This window comes from Schistocerca americana, chromosome X (assembly GCF_021461395.2).
Source record: "Schistocerca americana isolate TAMUIC-IGC-003095 chromosome X, iqSchAmer2.1, whole genome shotgun sequence".
NCBI classification, from domain to species: Eukaryota; Metazoa; Arthropoda; class Insecta; order Orthoptera; family Acrididae; genus Schistocerca; species Schistocerca americana.
The window spans coordinates 962,594,032-962,619,263 of record NC_060130.1 but is presented as its reverse complement, the minus strand read 5'-3'; positions in this window follow the sequence as shown (position 1 = coordinate 962,619,263).

Below are 25,232 nucleotides of genomic sequence, written 5' to 3'. Positions count from 1 at the left end.
GCACAGTATGACTGGAGCATAAAAGGTATCGACAGATGGTGTAGCACATAACAAACACTGACGGCGAGCCTCAAGGCAGTACACAATTAAAATCACACCTCTTGACACACAGGAGAAACGGCACTAAACACAACACTGATGTGGCACACTGACGATGGTCAAAACAGAGGATCTGCCAGGCGCAAGGAGATGAGGGAGACCGGAAGAAGGGAGGGAGGGGAAGAGATGGGGGAGACAAGCGGGGGGCGCGCTGAGGAGGGCCAGGTAGGGAGGGATGTGGGAAGGAAAGAGGCAAGTATGGGGTGCAGGGTCTCAGGGGAGGGGGGCGGAAAAGGTGGAAAATCCGCTCTGGGAGAAGGAGGGAAGAGGAAAAAGGGGGCCCTGGGGAGGGGGGGGGGGGAACAAGGCCAGGTTATAGTTGGAAGGAAAGGTAGATGTCACAGCGAAGTTCGTCATCTGGGAGGGGGAGGTGTTGGAAATTGCCCTTATGAAGGAGATGGAGGGTGTGGAGGTGGAGAGAGGGAGAGATACAGCGATAGAGGCGCGGCAATGGGCGGGGGGTGGAGAGGAAGGAGGAAACCAGAGGGTGGGGGGGATCAAGCCTGCGGACAATGTAAAGGATGCGGAGATGCTGGAGGAACAGGAGGAGTTGGGGGAAGGGGATCAGTTCATACAGGAGCCGCATGGGGGAAGGAAGGTGGATACGGAAGGCAAGGCGGAGCGCATGGCGTTCAAGGATTTGGAGGGACTTGTAAAAGCAGGTGGGGGCAGAGATCCAGGCAACGCTGGCATAACAGAGGATAGGACGGATGAGGGATTTGTAGGTGTGGAGGATGGTAGAAGGATGCAATCCCCATGACCGGCCAGACAGGAGTTTCAGAAGGCGGAGGCGGGAATGGACTTTCTGCTGGGTCGTCTGGAGATGAGGGGTCCAGGTGAGGTGTCGGTCAAGGGTGAGGCCAAGGTATTTCAGGGTGGGGGTGAACTGGATGGGACGACCATAAAGGGTGAGGTAGAAATCATGGAGGCGAAAGGAGCGAGTGGTGCGGCCTATGATGATTGCCTGGGTTTTGGAGGGGTTGAGACGGAGGAACCACTGGTTACACCAAGTGGTGAACTGGTTAAGGTGGGTTTGGAGGGTACGTTGAGACCGTTGAAGGGTAAGATAGAGAGCCAGGAAGGCGGTGTCATCAGCATTCTGGAGAAGGTGGACTGGTAGGAGTGGCTTGGGCATATCAGCTGTATACAAGAGATAAAGGAGAGGGGAGAGGACAGAACCCTGGGGAACACCAGCTGCGGGATAAAAGATACGGGAGTTGGTGTTGTGGAGGGTGACATAGGAAGGACGGTGCGAGAGGAAGGAAGCGACCAGACAGACAAAATTGATAGGCAGGGCGTAGGTTTGGAGTTTAAAGAGGAGACTGGGATGCCATACACGGTCATAGGCATTTTGGAGGTCAAGGGAAACCAAAATTGAGGAGCGACGGGAGTTGAGCTGGAGGGGCAGAAGGTGAACAAGGTTAAGGAGTTGGTCTTCAGCAGAGAAGGAGGGTCGGAAACCACACTGGGTAAGGGGGAGGAGGTGGTGTTGAGCAAGGTGCTGATGAACACGGCGGGAGAGGAGGGATTCAAAGACCTTACTGACGACGGAGGTGAGGCAGATGGGGCGATAGGAAGAGGTGGCAGAAGGGGGTTTGTTGGGTTTGAGGAATAAGAGGATGCGGGAGGTCTCCCACAGGTCAGGGTAGAAGCCAGTAGAGAGGATGACATTATAGAGATGGGCGAGGACAGTCAGGAAGGAATAGGGGCTTTCTCGAAGGTGACAGTAGGTGACACAGTTGTGACCAGGGGCCGTGTTGCGTTTGGACCGGAGGATAAGTTTAATGTCTTGTGCTGCAATGGGAGTGTTTATGTCAGAGGGGGGCAACTGCCCCATGTACTGGAGACTAGGAGCAAGTGGAGCGACCGAGGTATTGGCACGTTCCATGACTGTGGGGAAAAGAGAATAATCAAAGTGGGGATCATCGGGGATAGAGAAGACCTCGGAAAGGTGGGAAGCGAAGTGGTTGGCCTTACTGAGGTTGTCAGGAAGGGGGTGATCGTTATGGAGGAGGGGGTAGTGGGGAGCGGAAAGGGACCCAGTAAGGTGATGGAAGGCGGACCAGTACTTGGAAAAGTTGATAGGGAGGGTGGCGTTGAGTCCTGTACAGGTCTGGCGCCAGTCTCGGCGTTTTGTTGCTGTAATAAGGTTCCGTACGTGTCGCTGTATTTGCCGGTGGCGTGGGAGTGTATCCCTGTCACGAGTGCGCAGGAAGGCTCAATAGAGGCGGTGGGATTCACGAAGGAGGAGGACAGCCCGCAGATGGAGAGTGGGACGGTGGGGGTGGATGGTTTTAGTACGAACATGGGCCTCCACGGCGTCAGTAATTACCTTCTGAAGGAAGGACGAGGCGTGGATGATGTCGTCAGGATGGCGATAGGTAAGGGGGCGGCTTTCGACCTGGGTGGAGATGGAGTCCCGGTAGGCATCCCAGTTGGCACGGTGATAGTCATGGACGACCTTGGGAGGGGGTGCAGGGTGCGGAGCCGGAGGGGGGTGGTGAGCAGACGTTATGGTGAGAAGGACAGGGAGGTGATCGCTACCTGTGGGGTCAAGGACGGCGACAGCGATACACACAAGGAGGTTGGCGGAGGGAAGGACAACATCGGGGGTGGTGTCACTTTCGGGTCGGGTGTGCTGGGGAAGGGGAACAAGGTCACCTTGGATTGTGGAGAGGAACTGATGCCACCGCCGAAGGGCAGCAGGAGTGCTGCTATGGATGTTGAGGTCGGCGCCAATCACATAGGTGGAGAAGGTGCGGTCAATGTGCGAGATGAAGTCATAAGGAAGAGGAGCAGTGGAGCAGTCATAGATGGTGGCACAGGTAATGGTGAGTGAGGGGAAGAAGACACTAAGGATAAGGTATTCAGTGGGGTCATTGAGGAGGGGTTGTGGCCAGATGGGGATATGCTTAAGGTGGCCAATCGCGACTCCATCCTGTGCATGAGGACCAGGAGCATCAGTGCGGTGGAGGATATAGGGAGAGGTGCGGATAGAATGGTGGGGCTGAAGAAAGGTTTCGTTCAAGAGGAAGGTGTCGACCTGGTGGTGGGAGAGGGTGTGCATGAGGAGGTATTTGTTGGAGCAGAAGGAGCGAATGTTCTGGAAGAGGATGCGATACTCGTGCTGCGCCATGGCGGGAAGGAGGGGGGGGAAGAGAGGGAAGGGAAGAGACTTAAACGAGGGTGTCGAGGTGGGTGAAGGTGAAGTGGGCTTGGTTGTGGGAGTAAGTGGCGAAGGTGTTCAGGTGGAAAATGGAGCGAGCAGCAAGGGAGATTTGTTGGAAGGTGTGGGGGCGCTGAAAAGGGTGAATGTTTTGGAGTACAGCGGTAAGGAAACGGATGATGTCCTCAGCTGTGGGGGTTGGACAGAGGGAATTGTTGGGATGGACAGGGGGATCGACGGGACGAACTGGGATTGTAAGCTCAGGGGTGGCTGGAGGGGGTTTACCTTTACACTTGTGGGAGTAGGTGGGATGGGGGCCATTGCAGGTATTACAGGAAGTAGGAGCAGCGAGGTTGGGGCAGTTCTTAAGAAAGTGGGAGGCCTTGCCATGGGGACAGGTGGGGGGGGGGGGTTTGCAGTTGGGAGTCAGGTGGTCACTGTACATCAGGCACCGCTGGCAACGGTAGGATTGGGGAGGGGACTTGGAGGATTCAACAGGGTGGTGACGGTGGTATATGAGGACACCCTGGGTGAGGAGATGGTCAATGGATGGGGCGGACTCAGAGAATACCCGCATGAGGTAGGTGGGACCAGAGGCTTTGTGGATACGGCGGGCAGAGCGGATTTCCAAGTCCGGGTGGGAGTTCAGTTCTGCCAACACTTCATCCTCTGTTATCACAGGGCTGAGCTTGGTGATCACAGCAGTGTAGGTGGGAGGGCGACGGGGAGGCTGGGGCTGATGAGGAGTGGAAGTGGAAAGGAAGGGTGTCAGAGAGGCGTGGGGGCCAAACATAACTCGTGGGAGTTTTCGCAGGAGGTCTGTGTGAAAGGATGGGGACGGGGCTTGATAAGGACTGAGTCCCTGCGGGGAATGAGTTGGGAGATGGGAGCACTAGGTAAGTACTTTCTGATCTCCATGGTGAGGGTATGAGCGTCGAGGAATTTAGGATTGGGAGTTGACAGGCCAAAGGTGTGGAGGGTGGGGGCCGAGGTATGGGTGGTAGGAGGAGGGGTGGTGTCCTTGGAGACGGCAGGGGAAGGGGGGGGGTGGTGTTGACTTTTTGTGGGAAGTGGCGGGAGCAGAGTCGGTAATGACGCGCTTTTGGGGTTTTTGGGAGACTGGAGGCTGGAAGGAGGGGAGAGGGACGGGGAGGAGAGGGAGGTGGCGGGTGGCAGATCCCTGTGGCGTAGTGGGGGCGCCGGGAGAAGCAGCTGGTTCAGTGGTGGCGATGACTAATCGGACGTCTGTACACTCGTTATAATACCTCGCGTGTTCAGGTATCACTGCGCGAGTGTGATCTGCGAGGAGAAAAGGTTCTATGTTAGCAGCAATCTCATTGGCTGCGTTACATATTAGTACGCAGATCGGCGGAAGCAGAATTTGGTCCGTCTCTAAGACAGCGCCATCTCGTAGTGCGGAGACAGACGAGCGCTGCGCCTGCGCTGTTGTGCTTAGCGAGGCGCGCTCTATTGGGAAAGTTGTGTACGCATTGACTACGCGGAACTATGTAAACAACATATAATCGTCTCATATTTTATTGCCACGCTCTTGTAATTATGTTTGAATGATATTTCCGCCATTTGACTGTACAAACTTCTTTATTTTAAGTTACTATCAAGATTTACAACAATAAAAAATATAGGTACAAACGCATAGAAAGTGATAAGGAACAAAATTTAACATCATAATGCCATTCCAATGTCAGATGAAAAATCTTCCAGGCAATGCTACATAAAGTTGGGCATACCGTTTGTCAAATTTTCGTCCTTCTTCCTTCCTATGCATCTGTACACATAGCTTTCCAGTGCTGAACCTGATAACGGCTGAAGACCGAAATCCTGATAGTAATATCGAATAAAGAAGTTGGTACGTGTAAACGAATGAAATATTATTCAGACACGACAGTACGTTTCTTAGTCGGTATTTGAAATTTCATTTCACAGCTAGGTTATTAGCACAGATATCACCTACCTTTTTGTGTCTGTGGAAAACATAATTTCATTTACATTTAGCATATGCATCATTAAACTCTGAATTTACAAAGTAAGAAATTTCTAACGGTACCTAACGGGTATATCACATGTGGAAGACATACTGATCTACATGTAATTCGCACCTAACTTCATGCTGAAACATTATTGTGACGGCCTGGTACTAATGTTTACATGAAGTCAACGCGCATCCTCCCCACTTTTTTTTCTCGACAGGCATTTCTAGACGGAACTCTACAGCATTTAAATTTTGATCAGAATGTTAACCGGTTACACTAGACAAGGGGACACTAATAGTGCACAACCAAGATTTCGAAAAGTGCTATTTCATCTGAAGAACGGAGTTTCTAACGCTGCGCGAATAGTGCGTGGCATCGTTTTTATAATAGACCCAAGGTATTATTCCAGGAAGACTGTATGTATGCAGAAATGGAATGTGAACAGTAGACTGTAACACTCAAGAGACGCAGAAATCACAGAATCCCTGTGAACTTCCATGGGAATCATTGGACGAAAGACAACGTTGTTCTTGCGAGAGCCTCTTGGATGATTTAGATAGCTGAGATTCGAAGAATACTATCACAGGATTCTGCCGGCATCATCTTGTAACTCGCGTGTAGGTCATGGAAATAAAATAATAGAGATTAGGGTGCGTTCAAAGTCATACAATTCGTCATTTCTGACTAACTAAATACGCTAATCGAACAGAACAGGAATTCGCTAATATTAGTACGGTGTACGCTCCGTCGCGTGATAGAAAGTGGTTTGTAGAGTATATAGGTAGATGTAGATCTTGTCGGTTTCATTTCATCTTCACGAGAACAATAACAGAAAACAATCTGTCCTCCAAGATAACAACTGATCAATCCTTCAGGGTAATACTGTGACTGTTTGGCACGAGAAACATTTAGAAACAATCACACGCTGAGATTTCCCTGGAAAAGTACCAGAAAATTATCTTTGCCGACAATCTTTGGAGCAACTTACAAAAACGGCATTACGGCAGTTAATCAGCTCGTGTATTCACGTTGTTGTGCACAGATGTGTTCAACGCAAATTCCTGAATCGCAGCTGTTATCAAGGTTCACCCAAGTTTGACACATTATTAGAACTGGGTAACAGATCTATTGTCCTGAAACTTCAAAGCATTATAGCACATTTAAGCTTGCCGTCTCTCAACTATCAAGCACCTGTTCAGAACATGCTGGTAGGTAGGCATGGTGATGGAAGATCGCTATCAGGACAGAACGAAAGGGAAAACAGTGGATGGATAATAAATCCCTCGGTAATGCACAGCACCTTTCTTTTAGCGTCTGCCACTGCAATTTGTTGAGGACCTCAGTAACACTATCGCACCGACTAAAAGATTCGTGACTAAACACGCCGTGCTTCGTCGGATTTTCTTTATCTCTTCTATCAGTCCTACCTAGCAAGGGTCCCATACTGATGAACAATACTCAAGAAAAGGTCGATCAAGTGCCCTGTAAGCCGTTTCCTTCGCAGATGGGTTACATTTCCTTAAGGTTCTTCCTATGAATCTCAGTCTGGCATGGGATTTTCCTTCTATTTCTTTTATGTGGTCATTCCACTTAATGTCTCTCTGTATAGTTACTCTTACATATTTTGGGATAGATACTGTTTACAGCAATTTGTCATCAGTAGTGTAGTTCTACAGTAGTGGGTTACGTTTCCTATTTGAATGTAATACGTTACATTTATTTACGTACGGATCATCTGCCAGAGCATTTACAATTCTTCAATCCTCTCCAGGTCGTTCTGGAAATCGATACTGTCATTTATAGACAACCATATCATCTGGCAACAGTCTTAAAGAACTTCCGACGCTCTGTACTAGTTCATTTACATACACTGTAAACAGTAAAGGTCCCATCACACTTCCCTAGGGTATTCCGGAAATTATCTTCCCGTCTGTCGGTTTTCTCCGTTAAGAGCGACGTCGTGAGTTCTATCTGTAAAGAAGTCTTCAATCCAGTCGCAAATATGGTTCGATACTTACTAAGTAGTTTTTCATTAAATGACAGTGTTGGAGTGTATCAAATGCCTTCATGACGTCAATGAACACAGCATCAACGTGAGCGCCATTTTCTACAGCGCTATGGATCTCGTGGCGATACTGAGTGAGCTGAGTTTGCCAAGATCTCTGTTTGTAGAATTGCTACTGGTTTTTATAGAGATGATTTTCGTTTTCCAGGAACGTCACAAGTCTTGAATATAAAACAGACTGATGTTAACAGTATAGGTCTACAATAAAATGCATCAGTCTTGAGAACCGCAACGACCTACGCCTTTTTCCAGTCACTAGGTACCTTTCTTTGATCCAGCGACCTAGATAAGCTGCTGCAAGAAGGGGAGCAAGTTCTTTCGCGTAATGTTGGTGTAAGGGGAGCAGTGTCTTGTAGTCCCCATGGTGCGATAAACTAATCAGTCCACCAAGTATATTAGTTCTCAACACAATAACACAGTGTGAGTTGCATTTAGTTTAAATGGCTATACTAATCAACGTATGGGTTGTTCAGTGTCAAACTATATTCCCACTTCATAATAAATATTCGAACTCTAAACTTCTTTCAGAATATTTCAGAGTCGCCTTCATAAAATCAAAGTCTCCATAACCACAAATTACTCTGAATTCAACGAGTGTTGGAAATATTTCAAAGTCTAGCTATAGTTGAACCTATTTCAAAGTGTCGAATCTAGCAGGCTAGCAGGATTTCTTCAAGTCTGCGTGCAGAGCAGTCGTTTCACCGCATATCTCCAGACACTTGCTATCATGATCGTCTGCAATCTTGGCCATGAAAAGACTTTCTGCACAAATGTCCTTGTTGAAGAAACCAAATCTGTGTTTATCAGAAGTGATTTAGAAAGCGTGTGGAACTGTGTGATGTCTATAACTGTCAGTCAACATTCTGCATATCTTCTACGATGCTTGCGAATGGATGTAGGGTGCCTTCATTTATCTTTGATCGCAAAGCTGCAACACTTGTCGTCGTTTATCTAGTACCGAACACGTCGAGACTTCCGCCAATCAAAAGGACTACTATGTTATATATGGAACTGTCTCCGTCACTTGTAACTACATGACATTAACGCTACTTCTGTCAATCTAAAAGCTATTACCTTAGAAAAGCGACTGTGTGGACTGATTCAGTGATTGCATTTGGTTGGATACAAAGAGATCCAAACCATTCGGAAACCTCCACCCGCAATCCAGTGACCAAAATCATGAAGAGCACACTTCCATCTCAATGGTTTCTTTGTACTAAACAAGACAGTCCCTCATATACATTCCTGCGAGAAGAAAGTAACATTCTCGAGTCTTTAAGAGATTTGACAGATGAATCGCCAAGTACTCGCCATAAGCAGCAACGAATTGGTCTTTCACTTCACAAAGTACAGCTCTTATTGGAAAATTGTATATATCACAGGCTGGATTCTACGTTTTTTGCCAACATCTAAACGTAACCGTGTCATCAGCAGTGTCTTAACACGAGTCGAAGTGCCAAATTCTCAGACCATCACGTCCAAACACAAACCTGGAGCTTTTGTGCTTGTCAAACAGCCATGAAAATCTGACATGCACAGAGTGTCCCATTTCCGTTATGACTGCTTGTGTGCAATCCCAAACTGCAATGCTGCCTCTTCACGAACTGCGGCGTTACAAGTATTTCCTGTTTAGCTTTCAGATTTCTTTCCTGTTTCAACGACAGCCGTGTAGAGGGTCAAAGCGCTAGCATACCTGCAGCAGGCTTACTGACCGCTAATGTAACAGTATATGTCTGACGCTCATCGGAAAATGACGGAGGCCAGTGAGGCAACATCACGTGTTGTGTTAAGGTTTGTGTTTGTGAGCGAGAATTCGTCGAATTTTAGCCGAATACCGAGAGGCAAGTTCCTAGTCGCTCCTCCACGACAACGTTCCAGTTCACAAAGCAAATATCGTGCACAACTTCTTGGCCAAAAGAAGAATCAGAGTCCTGGATCACCCGGCGTATTCGTCGGACTGGCCCCAGACGACTTCTGGTTGTTTCCTAAACTGAAGTTTGCAGCGAAAGGACGTCGTTATGTTGTAGTTAAAGAGATCGAAGACAATTGTACTCCAATACGAAATGCAATACCAAACAAGGACTACAGTGACTGTTTCTAGACAATTTTAAAACTATTTCAGCTGAGTATTAATTCAGGGAGAGACTATTTTGAATAAATACAGTGTTTTTCTGAATATAATCCTCGAATTTTGTAACTGATAGCCACAGTCTTAACGGAACTGGGACACACTGTGTATGTATCTGCCATGTGTCATCAAAAACACACCTTGTCATCAAATAGAAGTGTCACACCCGGTCAATCACATCCGATGACGAAACGCTTTCACAGTCACAGTAACATTCTTTGCATGCCCATTGTTCACCATGAAAGTGCACACACTGTCAAAATATGATACATTACTCTCTGTGACTCTGGCATACTCCTAATGCAACAAGGTCTACAAACGGTGAAAAGCAGTGTTGGTTAAATAATATTGTCATCTATCAGAACATATGTGTGGTCTTCGTGGTCCCAGTGTGATTACTGTACAGAAGTTTCATGCTCTTACAGTTTCCTCTAGTTCTACGATTTTTGTTGCTCTCCAAGGAGCACATTTCACTGACTAACGTTGCCCTACTCTTTGAGAATACAGTGTATTCTGGTGGAGTGAAGAAAAATAGCTCTTGTCGAACTGGAATCAGCCGGCCGCGGTGGCTGAACGGTTCTAGGCACTTCAGTCCGGAATCGCGTGACTGCTACGGTGCTCATCAGCACTTTTACAGTGGAATGGCATGGATGGGCATCACTCAGAAGACACTACATGGAGCGGACTCGGCGTCCAGGCGAGGCGTCTGGACACATTCATAGTTTTGTGATCATGGAAGGGGGCTCCCCACATGATGTGTCCTTAAATAATGATGTAGCCTTACATTCCTATCACGTTGCACATATGGTAAATGTTTCAGCTGCACAAGTTGACTGGCAACTTGGTTTAGACATCCAAGCTGTGTCAATCAGATACAAAATTTAAATTAAGTAAAGTAGCTTTTCAGTTTCCAACCATTTTACATTTATGACAGGATTCTAAACTTAGGAAACACATTAAATTAAACAACTATGGAATATGGGCCAGTACATCCTGGTCTACCAGCTTGGATATTAACCTTAGCACACGTGACCTAGCAACCATGCAGGCTGAGCCCATGTCCAGCCTTGTAATCATGCTTAGAACAAGTGACCTACATCCGCCATCTTGTATTTTCCACCAATAATAAAACTGTCAGGTTTGGAGTTTTTTAATGTTCCAATAATTTACAGCTACGACTGTTAGTGTCTTGAGTGGGCTGTGACGTCGTAGGAGAGAGGAAAACCCTGGATTTGTTGAATATCACACAATTTTTTAATTTCACACTATTATATACATAGGGCGATTGTCCTGTGACGGAAGGATTATGAGGGGAAAGGGGGGAGGGAGGGGAATCTGGCAATAGCGCATGGTGACATCATGGCTGTCATTGGAAATCTGGCACTAGAGCACTGTGGGATACACAGTAAATTGCCCCCCAACTTAGCTTCTCTATATATTGCGTACACGTTTCAGCTTTCCCTCCTCTGATTAGTAGTGGCTTGGAATTAGAGCTCTTCTTATCCATAATGCTGTTTCTGTTTTCTCCGGAGGTCTCTCTGTTTTACTACAGACGGTATCTTTCTAAAACCCTAGTTATACATGCTTCTTCAGTCTTGCGTTTGTCCTCTAGCCATTCCTGCTTATCCATCCTACATTTTCAGTCAATCTCATGTTTTTGGCAGCTGTATACCCTTTCGCCTGTTTCCTTTGCTGCATTTTTATACTTTCTACTTCTATCACTTCAGTGCAGTACAACCTTTGGCATCCTGGGATTTCTACTAGGCTTTGTCTTTTCACCTATTTTGTCGCCTGATGGCTTCACTGTTTCATCTCTCGAAGGTAACCATTGGTCTTATACTGCACTCCTTTCCCCTGTATCAGTTAATCATTGCCTAATGCTTCCTTTGGAACTCTTGAGAACCTCTGCTTCTTTCATCTTATCCAGGTCCCATTGCCTTAATTTCCTACCTTTTTGCAATACATTCAGTTTTAGTCTATAGTTTATAATCAATAAATTATGGTCAAATCCTTCCTCTGCCTCTGGAAATGTAATCTCTGTCTTACCAATATACAACCGATTCGAAACTGTTCAGTGTTACCAGATCTCTTCCACGTGTATAACTTTCTTGCACGACTCATTAACGAAGTGTTTGAGATCATTTACGTATCCTCTGTGCAAAATTCCCCTGCATTACCGCTACGTGATTTCGTATTTGAAATCCCGTTTTAACATGGCCAGAAGACCTGTTCATCCTGCCACCGAACTTCGCTAATTTCACCTATATCATGCCTTAACCTACCCACAATACTTCTTTATGTTCCACACTCCAGCCAGTAGAATGACAGTTTTGTTTCTGCTGTCAACATCCTCCTGCCTGGAGATCCAAATGGCTGACTATTTTACCTCTGCAATATTTTACCCAGGAGTATGCCATCATCATTTAACAATGTAATATAGCTTTAGGCTCTTAGAAATAATAACGGCGGTTATTTCCCATTGGGTTTGGCCATTCGCAGTACCAGCATAGTAAGGACATGTTGGCTAATGTTACAATGCCGGATCAGTCTATCATTCAGACTGTTGTCCCTGCAAATACTGAAAAGGCTGTTGCCACTCAGCAAAATCTACATGTCCGGACTCTCCACCTATACCCTTCCTTTGTGGTTGCACCTACAGTTTGTCTATCCATATCTTCGAGGCCTGCAAGTAGGATAACAATGAGAGTTCAGATCCAAATCGCTGATGTCAGCAGTTTATGGTGTCAGTATTCCAGGAATTTTTGAAGTCAGCATTCCATGAATTGCACTGATGACAGCACATTCTGGTGTCATATTTCCAGCAGTCCACAAGTTGTCTTCCAGATTATCGGGCCTACCATTTGATCATTCGGTACTGCTACAGCAACAGGAGCAGCAGCAGCCACTGAAGATTTGTCAACTTTCCGAGCGTCATTTGAGTGCCACCAGAATACTACTATTCGCCAAAACATATAACTTTACTGCTAGTTTATCTAAATGCGCGAATGTTGGCCTAGCACCTGACGGTAACGTTATGTGGTAATCAAAGTAAAAATCGTTCAGCGTGTTGGGACTAGAGTGCAGTATTCGTTGCATGAATGGGACTATCTGTGCAGTATGATGGAATACATAGAGAAGAAGATGACGAATAATTACCACCAATCCCATACACCAACTGTCACCCGTATGTTTAGGAGGAGGGATTCAATAGTTGATATGTATGGAGAAGCTGTGCTGAAATTAACTGCAGGGGACACAAGGTTTGTGCAGAACATTAGAGTGTCATGAATTTGGCTGATCTATAATGGCGTTAATGACTGCTCCAGAGGGACTGAGCCACATACTGTGAATTTGTGAACTATCTGTGCAAGAATAGGGTAAATGTGAAACAGTTTGGACAATGTATACATGCTTGTATTTAATCAGTGCCAAGGTTTACAAGTGTGGATCATGTAAGTATCACTTTCTAGAGGACGAATTCATGAATTTTGAGACAATACATACCGGAAATGGTTACAAAAAACTAACTTGCATAAGGGAAACGCTAAATAAAAACTGAACCAAACTAGTGACAGGGAAGGTAGTCACATGTTTTAAAGGCAAAAAATTAGACGAATGAATGAGCAAAGATGTGCCCTCACTGAGAGCTATAGTTTGCAACTTATTTAATACTAATTACGTTGGATATAAAATGATCTTTAAAAATTAATAACCCATTAATGCCTTAAGCGATTCATAGAAACATAGTGTCAATGGTTAGGTCTCAGTGAGTACCATTGATTTATTATGGTTAATAGTATGTGAATATTACGTATTTTTAATTACAGACTGTAATGGATATACAGTACATTAAAAAGTTAATTTTCTCGTAAATAGAGTATAAAATAGTGAAAGTAGCGGTGTCATTAGTAAATATAAGTAATTTGAGGTATCCTGTAATTAGCTTAATTGTTTAACATTACTTACATAACAACGCAAAATAGCGTCCATATGAACAAAAACACTATTTCTAACACAATCATTAATGCGACACGAAATCTACGCGCAACATTGGAAAATCGATGAAATTTGAGTCGAAATTAATGTGTAATATTTATATATAACATCAGATGCTTAGTTTATGTATGCTTTCAGAAGTTGGAAGTGTGAGAGCTTGACTTACGTCAGTGTGAGGTCTCATGTGGGGACACTTCGTGTTTGACCGGCAGTTGGAGCGGAGTTCATAAACATACAGAACGGATGTGTGACTGGACGTCGCCTCGTGTGTGTATCAGAATTTTTTTCTAAGCATCTGGTCATGAACTTGTAAAAATTTCGCTTGTGATGATTGTGAGGACATTGAAATATTTTTAACTCATACGGACTTACGAAAAATCCACGTTAGGCGGAACTGTTGGTTGGGACTTGTAGTAATTTGCATGTGATGGTCGCAAAGATTTTGAAACATGTTCACCGTGAGGTCTTGGAATAATTTTTGAGTTAGACGAGTTAATCTATATTTAAAAAAAATATTCTGGATTTAGCTTTGAGAGCGATCGACAATTAGAATATTGCTAGCTCGCGATCACAGATTATCAACTTAGAATTGAGCTGAAGCTATTTGAAATATATTTCGTGGATTTGCGACAGTTTAAGTAAACACATGATACTGTTGAACTTACTTAAGCCCTAGCACTGACAAATATTATTTTAATGTTAAATGACTGTGGATAGTGTGAAGACATAATTTAGTATTCTGCAACAAATTAAATTTTTTGTAATTTATGACACAGTGTGAAGTGAACATTATTATACAAAAAATTCCTGCCTGCATAAATTAAACTTGGGAATAAATTTATTTAGGGTTAATGTGATGGATGCGTTGACTGGCCACTGGAAACCGGCATAGCCAACTATTTAAAATCTAACCGCGCATTATGAGGCCCTAAAACTGTTTCTCTTGCTTTTACTTAATTTTTTATTCGTGCAAAGTATGTGAGGAGTCACGAATCGATCTACAAGTATGATAGAAGCAACAGTAACTCTCTGGCAGGAATCAGCAACAAGAGCAGTGTGAACTTTTATTATCATTTTACATTTACCAATGAATTCACATCATCACACTGTTGCTGCATCTATAGGTTTGACTGTTATACAGCCTACATTTATGGAATGTAGAAAGCAATTATTCGCTAAATGTTGCAGAACTAAACGATTGTAGCGACGGATGTGGGTCACTAATATTATCAAAATCCTTCCTACAAAATTGTTCTTATTTCTCCACCCCATCCCCATCCTCAGTATTCAAGTGTTAGTGTAGAGTAAAGAAAAAGATGTACTTACCATGGCTTCGTGAGTAGGGTGTTTGATTTCCAAATTACAACCAACTTATCTAAGCTGAGATGACTGCAAATATAATTATGTTTATTTGTTTATTCTTCCTTTTTACAGCCCTCACAATGCATTATGATGGGAGAATGACAACCAATCTGACTTTGTGCATTCACATCATAATGTTTATAACAGTGTTCGTACTTAGAAAGAAGCACATCTTTGAGCGGGCGCATCTACGTGTAAAGTGCGTCAGCTACTAATAACATTGTCTTGTCCCATTTCTTTTCTTTTTTAGGCCCATACCCATTCTTTCATTATTGCCCCAGCTGCCAGGGTTGTAAGTTGTGTTGTCACACGTCCAAGTGAGCAGCAGTAATGTAAAATAAATAGCGAGCTAGTTGAGAAAATATTTACAGTAAGTACGAGAGAGTATTTACGGTAAGACTAACAAAATTACCCATATTCCAAGCTAGCTGAAGAGTCCCAGGTCGAGGCAGTTGTCCGCGAGGTAACTGGCAATCGAGTAAGTGGTTGGCTGGGATTTGATGCAAATACGCTGTTTAATGCTACAAGTGGGTCATTACCCAGTGGCAGCATTTGTACGCAACAACCGAGTGATCTAACGAAACTTTGTTTTATTACTGTACAATTAGACAATTAATTTGCTCACATAATGTAAGTTTATTTTACCGTTGTTTAGTTAAATTAAAATAAAACTCTGAGTTTGCTCACACATGGCTACTTTGGTAACATAAAGACAGATATTCTTTACAAGTCTACAAAGTATGTGCGCATTCGCTCGTGTAATAAAAAAAGGCGCGCCCGCTCGAGGGTTGAACACTTGAGGCAGCTAAGTGAAATATCATATAAGATAAGTATAAGCTACGTAGGAAACATAATAGGCGCGTAATGGGGCCCCTTAGGAACATGGCTGCCAAGGAGGGGAAGGAAGCCAGTGTGCACTCCGTGTGCATTCCGGGGGGAGTCATTCCGGATGTGGAAAGAGTGCTCGCGGATGCCATGAACAGTACAAGGGTGTCTCTTTGAATCGGAGCAGATTATGTCTGGTTTCGGGCGGCTAGCGGATATGGCAAAGGCTGCCAGTCTTGCTTCCGAGATTAAGGCAGAGCTCGCCATCTGCAGCATCGTCAATAGAACCGACTGTGGTCCTTTGGTGCAGAGCCGGCTACACGGGTAGCGGGGGCTGTGTGGAAGGGACTGGGCGGTTTTTTAGGTTAGAGAGTCTCAGGGAACCACAGAAGGGACGTCCGTCTAAAAGTAGGCAGGTAAAACACAGTAAGGTAGTTGTAGGAACGATTGGTATTGTAGTTGTAAATTGTCGTAGCTGTGTTGGGAAAGAACCAGAGCTCCAAGCCCTAATAGAAAGCACTGAAGCTGAAATAGTTGTAAGTACAGAGAGCTGGATAAAGCCGGAAATAAATTCAGCCGTACTTTTTTCAAACGATGTAACAGTATTCAGGAGGATAGATTAAATACTACCGGCCGCGGTGGTCTAGCGGTTCTAGGCGCGCAGTCCGGAACCGCGCGACTGCTACGGTCGCAGGTTCGAATCCTGCCTCGGGCATGGATGTGTGTGATGTCCTTAGGTTAGTTAGGTTTAAGTAGTTCTAAGTTCTAGGGGACTGATGACCACAGTAGTTAAGTCCCATAGTGCTCAGAGCCATTTGAACCATTTGATTAAATACAGTTGTTCTTAGAGTGTTTATTGCTGTCAGAGATAGTTTGCCTCGTAGCGAAATTGAAGTAGATAGTTCGTGTGAAATTGTATGGGTAGAGGTTATACCTGACAATCGGGCTAAACTATTAATTGGATCGTTTTACCAACCCCTCGACTCAGAAGATATAGTTGCTGAACAGTTCAAAGAAAACTTGAGTCTCATTTCAAATAAGTACCCCGCTCATACAGTTATAGTCGGTGGTGACTTCAATCTACCCTCGATATGCTGGAAAAATTATACGTTTAAAGCCGGCGGCAGGCATAAAACGACATCCGAACTGGTACTGAATGGTTTCTCTGAAAATTTCGATTACACGATAAGTCACACAAATCTGAAGGCTGTGAATTCAACTAAATACCTAGAGATTGCAATGGTTCAAATGGCTCTGAGCACTATGGGACTTAACTTCTAAGGTCATCAGTTCCCTAGAACTTAGAACTACTTAAACCTAACTATCCTAAGGACATCACTCACATCCATGCCCGAGGTAGGATTCGAACCTGCGACCGTAGCGGTCGCGCGGTCCCAGACTGAAGCGCCCTGAACCGCTCGGCCACCCCGGCCGGCCATATTGCAATTACAAATAACCTAAATAGGAACGATCACATAGATAATATTATGGGTAGAGCTAACCAAAGACTGCGATTCATTGGCAGAACACTTAGAAGTTGCAACAGGTCTACTAAAGGGACTGCTTACACCACGCTTGTCCGCCCTATTCTGGAGTATTGCTGTGCGGTGTGGGCTCCGCATCAGGTGGGACTGACGGGTGACGTCGAAAAAGTACAAAGAGGGGCAGCTCGTTTTGCATTATCGCGAAACAGGGGAGTAATATTATGGGTAGAGCTAACCAAAGACTGCGATTCGTTGGCAGAACACTTAGAAGTTGCAACAGGTCTACTAAAGAGACTGCTTACACCACGCTTGTCCGCCCTATCCTGGAGTATTGCTGTGCGGTGTGGGCTCCGCATCAGGTGGGACTGACGGGTGACATCGAAAAAGTACAAAGAAGGGCAGCTCGTTTTGCATTATCGCAAAACAGGGGAGTTAGTGTCACAGACATGATACGTGAACTGGAGTGACAATCATTAAAACAAAGGTGTTTTTCGTTGCGACTGGATCTTCTCATGAAATTTCAATCACCAGTTTTGTCCTCCGATTGCGAAAACATTCTTTTGGCACCCACCTATAGAGGGAGAAATGATCATCAGGATAAAATAAGAGAAATCAGGGCTCGCACAGAAATATTTAAGTGCTAGCTTTTCCCGCGTGCCGTTCGAGAGTGGAACGGTAGAGAGACAGCTTGAAGGTGGTTTATTGAACCCCCTGCCAGGCGCTTTATTGTGAATAGCAGAGTAATCACGTAGATATAGATAGATGTAGATAATAGTCGGCTGCTTCTAAACTATGAGGTCTTTCCCTAAGTTTCCTATAAATGTCTGAAAGTACTTTACACTCATTTCTTTTTTAATTTCAGTTTCTTGTACATGTAATAAATGGTAACAAGTTCCTTCTCGTAGTAACCGTAGTCCTCCAGCAAAAGTGTCGTAACGTACTTGGGAATAATTAGTTCCGGAGTATCTATTCTTGAATATACCAAAGCCCTGCAGTCACTATTGCTCCTTAAGACTGAATTAATATCTGTATTCAGAGTACGGGGAAAGGCACAAGTAGTCAACACTTCCAATATCCTCTCACTACTCTCACAGATGTTTACGGCCAGAATTGTCACCTTGCGTTTATACAGTTTAAGATCAAGGATTACAATCTTGTTCATTTTCGCAGAAGCAGCACCAATGAACTGATAGTAGAGCTCAGATGATATACGTACTACTTTTTTGTTCCTTTTAAAGTTTCATACAATGGTGCAAATATTATACTAACAGTGACCTACAAACAGTTCACACAGCCGTTTGAGAACTCTGAAAGCTTAAGGATTTCGATGCACATAACAGCGCTCCCTGCTGCGAGACAGCTGTCATGTAAATATTAGCGCTGATGATGATTAATAGGAATGTAGTCAAAAATATATATGCTTAAGTAATAATTTTTTTCTTGCAGATGAAGTGAAGTCATCGCAGCTGCCACCTGACGTGGAAACTGTGTTGCTTAACGTTAGCTTCACTTTAAACTACAGCGACTCTTTGAGGGTCACTGTGGATATAATATTAGATCGTAAGTTCTGTGCTGTGGTGGTGTTTGAAAACTCAGGATATAGTGATGTTAAATCGATATTCCCCCTACATGAGTGGGTTAATTTATCTGATGCTTCAATGCAGATATCTGACTTATTCCACAGAAATGCTTACCCTCCCCTAACGATACTGGATGATCATGTGATGCAAGTAGGAATTTCCTGTCAAGAGGTAAACTATTTAACCTGACAACGTGCACTCGTCTACAGGAGTACACTTTTAAAATTCTACTCTATATCAGATATGCAACACATCATTCTCTAGACTATCGTCAAAGCTGTATTCTATCGATTCCGTCAGAGAATGTGGAGAAATCTGATGCAGATGGCGTGCGATACTTCTCACCCACCATAAAAACTATTAGTCGACTCTGTGATTCATGTTGAGCACTGATACAAGTAGAAATATATGAACTAGCTGCGTCAGGTGCATTCACAGACCTACCATCTTACTTGAGTATCTTCCCGTACCCTTCTGTATGAAATAGTTCATAAATAATGAAACAATGAAGTGTTGTGTGAGTTTCATTGTTTCTATAATGCCCCCAGTAGGCTAACGTAAACACACAGTTGTCGCCATGACTGAGTGAAAAAAGCCCCTTCGCCACAAAGGCCTCATGGTAACCATCTGGTGCTGTAATGATGCCAGAAACGGGGAGAAGAAGAAGAATGGTTTGCTACTTCCTGAGAATATATATTGCTTTGATCTCGTTCTGTCAATGTACACACATATAAAGGCGGTCCGCTTCGGTCATGTATGCTTATTTTCAGAAATAATATTTCAATCCGAATACCAGCTATTATAAGACATTTCGCATGGCATTTATAGAGAAATCAACCAGATATTAATTTAAAGCAGTGGTATTCCATCATCTGAGAAAGTAAAGCCAGACAATGTATTCGTATTTAACGACATTGTAGTGGAAAACCAGGATAAGATGAACTAAATTTTTGCTTTGGTCATCATATAAGAGCCGATGTCTTTTATTTGAGCACGATTCCAAAGCAGTTTGTAAGGAATAATATAGGCCTTATTATCGCTTATAAACAGGTCAGTATCAATTTAATACATAGTTATCAAAAGCATGTAGTAAGTGACATGACATTCAACAAATTTGCTAACATGTGGAGAGGTTGTTGGAATCACATGCAGTATAGCTTTCTGGTTACAAGTAAAATGAGGGCATTAAATGACAGTCGATGTAGAAAAAACTTTCGGGAGTTTATGCTTAAAAGGTAGTGTACCAATAAATAACTCTGTCATTATGCTGAGAATGTGGAGAAATATTCACAGTCATATCACGCACTCATTCCGAGGGCGTGAAGCACAGGCCAAATATACATCTATATATTGATAAAAATTGAGGGACTCAACATAGAATTAAAGGAACTGGAAAGCCTTGTAAATGTAGTGGCTAGAAAAGGGGAGATGTAGAATCACAGAATCCAACAACATGAATTGTATGTCAATGGTAAAATTGAAGAATGCAGGACTAGCGGTTATGCTCAGGTTTATCAGGGCAACAAATATGGATGTTGCGTCCCATCACTACCGCCAGTCTGAGAGTATATATAGGTTGGATGTCATGTGAAAACCGGTTTCGTATACAACAAATCGGAAAAACGTAAAGTTATCGTGGCACGGGAGGCTCTCCCACACTACTAATGTAGGCAGAAGAAGGAGAAGAAAAGGAAGACGAGGAAGAAGGCTAGACAATTACCGACTTCATTGACCACCACAGTGATAGTGAGTTACGCAGAGCATATGGGTCAGCAGAAATTAACAATATACGTTAGGTAAGCACCCTATATATTTAACTGAGCTTATAATACAGGTTGGGAATAGAGAATATCAAAGATCATCAGGTTTATTGAATCTAACATTCCTAAATGTTTCAAATGGGTCTGAGCACTATGGGACTCAACTGCTGAGGTCATTAGTCCCCTAGAACTTAGAACTAGTTAAACCTAACTAACCTAAGGACATCACAAACATCCATGCCCGAGGCAGGATGCGAACCTGCGACCGTAGCGGTCTTGCGGTTCCAGACTGCAGCGCCTTTAACCGCACGGCCGTAACATTCCTAAGAACTTTGAACATAGACAAGTATTCGCTGTAAGAGATATAAACACATGCTGAAATATTACGTATGACTAACATACATAGGTGATACAACACCCCAAATGGATGAATAAAAGGTCTGGGCAGTAAGAAATACAAGAATATTAATGGACCTGCATCAGATGGTTAAAGTGGCACGTCCAGCGGTATTGAAATTCAGCATAACACTCACACTACCTCTGGAGTATGTATGCTATGATAACCCAGACGAAATCGCAGAGGGACTACTGTAACTCGCAGTATCAGGTGCCAATGGGAACACAGCTCACACAACTGAAATCGTATCATCATTTTCGAGCGTCAAAAAAGACTTATTATTGAGTAATTTTGGGGACAGTTGTTCATTAGTTCTACAGACCTGTGCACAAAACATGCCCACATATACACATCATAATGCGAGGTTTGAATAAACAGGCTGATCTCGTAGATATGAAACAATATACATGTACAAATACAGGCTTCAAATACATTTTGATGGTAATAGATACCTGTTCCAAATTATTATAGGCACCGTCTGTGACAGCAGGGACTGAGAAGGAAGCTGCACAGGTGTTTCAAATATTGCTTTAGATGTTATGAATCGGTTTCCTGACAACCTAAAAAGCGACCATGGAGCGGAATTTTACAGTAGATGAAACGACACAGAGTACACCCCTGGTCGTCATTCTCCCACAAGAAAAGCAAATATTGTAGAACTTTTGAGTAGAACAATAAAAGCCTTTATGCAGATGAGATTTAATCTTCGAGAGGTGTACAAATGGCTAGAAATTTCCCCACAAATAATGAGCAGTGTAATAAAACTGTACACAGCACAATAAAATGAGACCAATTGATCTTAGTGATAATGAGCTTCTGTATACAGTATACAACAGTTTTAAGATGGTGGACATGGACGAGCAGAAATACAGTATAGGTTACGCTGTGCATATTTTGAAATACAAAACCACAGTTGAAAATTATTACATGCTAGACTGGTCAGTGGAGATATTTATAGTTTCCAAAGCTAAGCCCGCAAATCCTACAACCTACATCTTACAGGACAGTGAAAAAATTGCTGGGAGTTTCTACACAGAGAAATTACAGAAAATCTCTGAACCAGACGTATTTCTCGTGAATTTCATCATAAGACATCAAGGAGCAAGGCTTCAGTTAAGTGGCTGAGTTTACCATCGAAGCACAACAGTATGGAGAATTTTCACTACACGGTATATAGCAGGACACACAAACCTCAAACAGAGCTAGAAAGTACATCAGGAGAGGCGGTGGCAGTATTCTATATAAATTACTAGTTGAACTGCATGTCCCTGGATACGACTACTGTGGACCTGGAACGAAGCTGAATATGCGATATGGTGATTAGGGAGTAAATACACTTGACAATGCTTGCGAGGAGAAAGATATGGTGTATGCTGCAAATGATTAACGTCACTTTGCGGATCGACTGTATTTGATGAACCCAAGCAGATACGCCGAATGAAGGAAATAGGTATATGGCCATATATGGCAGCATTCACACTTGATAAAACAATGCATACCAGACTTAAATTGGATGCTGCGATAAATTTACAACAATTTATGAACTCAGCTCAACGTACGATGAAAGAACAGAGAAAAAGACTTATAACATGTTTAAAACAGTGCATCCATTCACTGCTGCCAGCGGCTGAATGTGCCTTGAAGCAGAAATGAGTAAGATATGTTAAAACGACTAGGGTTCTGCCAACACATAAGGCACCTTGTGGAATCATTCTGATTCTAAAAACCGCATTTGCAGTGCCATCAGCAGTTGTTTGATTAGCAGGAGTGGCAGCTGCTTCAGCCTATACCCAATAGTTGTAACGTATTTCTCCAAATATAAGATAAAATGTCACGAAGTTCTTGATTTCTAGGGAGAAACCGCAGAAGCTATTTCAAATAAACTAAATATTATTTGATATTAAAACTGTGTAATACTAAACAATTTAGTTGTTTATTCAGCCAACAATGCCTCAGTTACTTTCAGTAAGCTTAATTCTGCCTTCACTAGATTCAGGGAAGATAATGCAAACGTGATCAAAGCCAGTTGTTGTTCTCATATGTTACATAATGTTGCTATATTTGGATTCAAGCTCCTAAAACCTGATGCAGGAAGCCTAGTTCTTAAAATATATTCAGAATTTTGTTTATCATCAAAAAATTCCGAAGAACTATAAACATTTAGCGGGTTTCGTCAGTACGGCTATAGTGAAATATTGCGACACATTATTGTACGATGGTTGTCTTTGCATGAAGCTGTCGAATAACTTGTTAAGATTTGACGAGTTTTAAAGATGTATTATGTAACACGGCGTGAAGGAAAAGCACGCCTCCTAATTTGGAAATTATTAGCACAGCAAGAGGAGTAAAAGAGTACTCACTGACACTGCCAGAGTGTTTTCTGTAAAGCAACTGTACCAGTATTTTCTAAAACAGTTAGGCTTTTGGAAAAAGAAGATTGTTTCAGAGACTTCCACAAATTACATTGAAAATAAAGAAATAAATAGAGGGCCTTAAGGAGGATAACTTTTATACATTGCCGGCCGAAGTGGCCGTGCGGTTCTAGGCGCTGCAGTCTGGAACCGCGAGACCGCTACGGTCGCAGGTTCGAATCCTGCCTCGGGCATGGATGTGTGTGATGTCCTTAGGTTAGTTAGGTTTAACTAGTTCTAAGTTCTAGGGGACTAATGACCTCAGAAGTTGAGTCCCATAGCGCTCAGAGCCATTTGACCCATTTTTTTTATACATTTGAAATTAATATGTCTTTAGAACACTTTATAGAAGAAGAAAAGAATATCCCAGTAAATGAGTGAACACTTGTTTAAGGAAGATTATTAAATTAGCTTAATAAACGGTAAGACTTTAGTGGGAATGACATCATGTATACAATTTTGTCGGTGCTTCATTTCTGTCAACCAAACCTATTTTCATTTAATGACTTGGCCGAGGTGGGAAAGAAATTGAAATTTATTGTGTATGGAAATGAACTGTGTCATGAGTTTTCTGTTGTGAAACAGGTAGTATCAGATCTTGGTAGGAAGGATAATAATTATTCTAAAGTGTGGAGTGAGTTTTAGAAAAAGCAGACGCACCAAATTTTTCAGTATAATGCAGCACGTACTCGCAATTCCAGTAAATACCGTGATCATTGAAAGAGTATTTAGTGTAATGAGTGCGCTAAGGTTGGATGCTAGAAACACAATGTCCGTTGATCTTGTAAAAGGCACGATTTATCTTCAGATGAATTTGACAATGGCATGAGAATATTTCTACAGCGTGGTGCTTAAAAACAAGACTCTTCGGAATGGTGTGAGCTACTTAACAAAATATGAATAACAAGGTAAGCGTTGAGAAGAGTAAATTTTTGCTTTCATTTGGTTTGGTGTAAGTTCGATTAATGGTACTGACAGCAGTACTAGGCGACTGGTTTTAGCATTAGTAGTAGTGACAGAAGTAGAGCCAAAGGTCTTCCCGCAGTGATAACATCGGTTTGCGTTATATCACGGAATTTAAGCCCTGTCGGCCTGGGCTAGCACTTAGATGGGTAATCTCCCGATCTGCTAAGGTTGACAACAGGCTTGTGAGGCAAACTGAGGAGCTACTTGACTGAGAAGTAGTAGCTAAAGTCACGATGACTGACATACGGCATGGAGAGTGGTATACTGACATCATGCCCCTTTACATCCGCATCCCGTGACGCCTTTCGGCTGAGGATGACATGGCGGCCGGTCGGTGCTGTTGGGCCTAGATGGCCTGTTCGGGCGGAGTTTAGTTGTTTTTTTCAGTAGTAGTATTAGTAGTAGTACTAGTAACAATAATTAACTTCATTATGTTTGTAGAAATTGAGATCGCAATAATCGACCAACTACTTTTTAACAAATTTTGTCCCTAATTATGCAATTTTCATGGCCCGTTTGATTGTTTGCGGACCTGCTTCGAGTTTCAATGTGGAACCCTAGAGGTATGATAATTGTAAGAGCGGTGAAATGAAATGAAATGTAGTGTGGCTAGGGCCTCCCGTCTGGTACACCGTTCGCCTGGTGCCACTCTTTTGAGTTGGCGCCACTTCGGCGTCTTGCGTGTCGATGAGGATGAGATGATGATGATTATGAAAACAGAACGCCCAGTTTCTGAGCGGAGAAAATCTCCGAACCAGCCGGGAATCGAACCCGGGCGCCTTGGCATGACATTCCGTCGCACTGACCACTCATCTACCGAGGCGGAAAGCGTACAGATAGTATTTGATTATAAGCTTTTTCAGATTCCGTATAAGTATTACTGGTAACTAAACTAAGAAGTAAGTGAAGTACAAACTAACATGACATTAAGCTAAGAAGATTTTAATGAAAGGGGAGACATTTGTGCAACTAGTGTAAACAAGGAAAGCCTGAATGTGCAAA